The sequence below is a fragment of the Pteropus vampyrus genome, unplaced genomic scaffold (genome assembly GCF_000151845.1).
Source record: "Pteropus vampyrus isolate Shadow unplaced genomic scaffold, Pvam_2.0 Scaffold228, whole genome shotgun sequence".
NCBI classification, from domain to species: domain Eukaryota; kingdom Metazoa; phylum Chordata; class Mammalia; order Chiroptera; family Pteropodidae; genus Pteropus; species Pteropus vampyrus.
Genome location: NW_011889009.1, coordinates 1,155,943 through 1,159,053, shown reverse-complemented (window position 1 = coordinate 1,159,053; position 3,111 = coordinate 1,155,943). Strand labels below are relative to the sequence as shown.

The 3,111-nt window shown below is 43.6% G+C and overlaps 1 protein-coding gene across 1 annotated transcript in view; it reads right to left on the bottom strand.

The window, feature by feature from the left end:
- The window catches only part of PHKB (phosphorylase kinase regulatory subunit beta), a 122,740-nt gene that overhangs the window by 35,522 nt on the left and 84,107 nt on the right, over positions 1-3,111 (bottom strand). The gene's annotated exons all lie outside the window — the stretch shown is intronic.

The following is a 3,111-nucleotide window of genomic DNA, read 5'->3' as shown; positions in this document are numbered from 1 at the left end:
AACAGTATGTTTGGACCCATATGTCTTAGGAAAGTTTTTAGAAAGCGATTTTCATTTTTATGATTTTTAGGTAAGTATAAAGTTGAATTGTTTCCCTTATAAACTATTGCCTTATTTTCAAAACTAATGAACACTATGGAATACAAAATATTACATTTAGCAACAGAAGAGCTTTGGGTACAAGACCTTTTAATGAAAAGCAATTTAGTGACATTGATGGCCCTAAAAATGCTATAATGCTACAGTAAACATCAAATTTTAACGGGCCCTTATTAGGATAAACTTCTAGAATAGAAATTACAGTAAAACGTATATGGTAAAGGAAATCCTGACAGAGCCAAATTAAAAAAAAAAACATTAGACATTTAAAATAATATTTTATAGAATACAAAAAATAACTATGATTGCATAATAAGTGTTAATGAATTTCCAACATGGCTGTAACCATAGAATAAGGAAGCTTATGCACAGTAGTAGCCAAGATGTTAAAAATATAATGCTTTCCTCCAGACTTTCCAGAATTTTACTCATTCTCCTTAATGAGAAAGTAATATTATTTATAAATAAATTAATCGGAATAACATAAAAATAGCCATAACATTTACATAGCTCTCATAATGTGTCAGACATTTTGTTGGAGCTTTAATCGTATACGGCCATCGGGAGTTAGGAACTCTTATCCCTATTGGATAGATGAAGAGAGTGAGGCTTAGAGAAATTACTTAAGCTGTCCAAGGTCACACAGTTAATAAGTTCACAAGGCTGGTTTTTCAGCTACGCTGCATGATGCGAAGCCACCACACTATATCCCCTTCTTAAAAATAAAAATTTATTACATATATGTAGTATTCTTTCACCTTCAGGAAAATAAATCATACAAAATTTTATGCAGCTGTATTTCAGAAAACACAGCACAAAATCTGCTTTTCTTCATCAATTGGAAAAGTGAGAAACCAACAAGTATATATGTTCTTGGCTTGACTATGTACATGAATTAGTAAATCAGGATTGACTTTCATCCTAAATTTAGAAACGTTGCAGCTCGGAAAATAAGCTCTTATGAGGGAGAAGCATCCCTTCCATATTGGCTTTTTCTCCAAAGCCAATATTACATTTATATTACATCTAGAATAGAAATTACAGTAAAACGTGTCGAAGTGGATCGATCCATTTTAACTGGCATGTGAAACGCACTTCTCGGTCAAAGCTCGGGTGTCGCCGAAACAGTAAATGTGAAACGGAATCCTCTCCGGGGTGATGCAGCACATGTGACCTGCTCCATCGTGATAATTCCGCCATAAACGTAAAATGCTGCTCATATTTTATTCACCGGTACAATGGCAAAAATACCCAGCACTCCCCAAGGACTTCGGGGAAGCGAGGAGTCCTCTGGGTGGGAAGGCGGCACCCCCTCGGCATGTGGGTCCTGATGTACGAGGGGGTTAGAATAGGGCCAAAGGGTAGGTTTTTCTTCAAAGATCAACAGATCTTTAAAAACTGTTGACAGTTTCAAAGTCAGACAAGAGGAGGAAGCAGGAAGTCCCAGGGCAGCCCATAGATTTATTTATCTCGATGAATAACCAGGTTTTGTTCTCGGAGTCCGATGCCGAGAACGCAAGGGCTCAGGGAGCCAGACCGGGCGAGGGCAGGGACTGGGGCCCGTGGAGAGTTATCAGAACAGGCCTGGGTCACGGCGTCCCCTGCGCATCTCTGTTCTGAACCACAGAGCCCGCCTCCTCCCCGGAGCCCACGTGTCCTCTGTTACGTTTCGGCCAGGACTATAAGAAGTTTTGATCTCGTAGATGAAATATTTCATTACCTCGCATGCTTATTTTTGGAACTTTTCATCCTGGTAAGTTCAGTGGGTTAATTAGAATGCTGCTATTAAATGCGTTTAAGCTCATTTCTGTTTTCTAATTTAACTGTTCTCGGTTCTGAATATTTTTGATCCGGGCATTTAATTTTCATTGGCTCTGGTATAAATAGTATCTGACAGGAGGCTCTCTGTTCCCTTAAAACCTGAATAGTTTGAACTGAAGAGAACCTCCAGGGAGCTCTGACACGTGACTGCTGGGAGCTGTGGCACCTGACGGCCAGGCTTTCTGCAGCATCGTTGAAGCCTGGCCTGTTTTATTCTGTTTTATTATGATAACCAGAAGCACGTCTGTTCAGGACTCAAACTCACTCCTATGCTTGCAGATAAATTTGGCTTTCTGGTCCCATGTAAACGCTTTCTTTCTTTGCCAAGCTAATAAAGCGAAGTTATTTTTTTTTAATCCTTTAAGTAGAAATTGTCTCAAATTGGTTAAAAACTATTTGAGAGCATTAGAACGAAGCGAACCAAATAAAACTGAGCCTCGTGCGAAAACTTCTTAAATCACCTAAGATTCATAAACCTTTAGAAAGTGAGCGGATTTGAAAGGGCAGCAGGGGCCAGCCCGGCCTGCGGGCGCGCAGCGTGAGGAGCCGACGCGCCTGGGAGAGGCCTGCGGCCCGGCCGCTGGGGGTCGTGACGAGCCACTCTGGGCCCAGATGTCTCCCCGCATCTCATCGCTCTAACTGCCCATGGTCTGGCCTCTACGCGCTGTCCACCAGAACCGCTCAGAGGTGACCGACAGCCTCGGCCACGGACGCCGGCAACAGGAATGCTCACAGATTTACAACTCACGCCCAGAACAATGATTTTGTGCACTGGGGAACCACACTCGGGACGGGCCCGTCCTCCCCTTCCTGTACAAAGCCTCCGGCCTGGCCTTCCAGAACTGTCTCTCGAGATTTGCATTTCCCCGATGAGCCGTGCCCACTAGCCACACAGCCTGGTACCTTCCTGTTCGTTAACGACTGGGCACCCCAATGAACTACCATGTCTGCACTGGAATGATCAAAATATAAATGATAATACTAGCTCATGTCTGTCCAGGGCTTAACGACACAGCAGAAGCTGTTCTAAGCTCTGTAGCTGTGCGAACTCTTACTGCTGACGGCTTTTTGAGGTATGCTCTGATCGGGCACGCGAGGAAACTAAGAGACACAGAGCTGGTCGACTGGCCCAGGCCTGGGTGGAGCCCCAGGCAGGCGCCCCGGGGGCCGTGCTCCTAACTCTTCCGACAG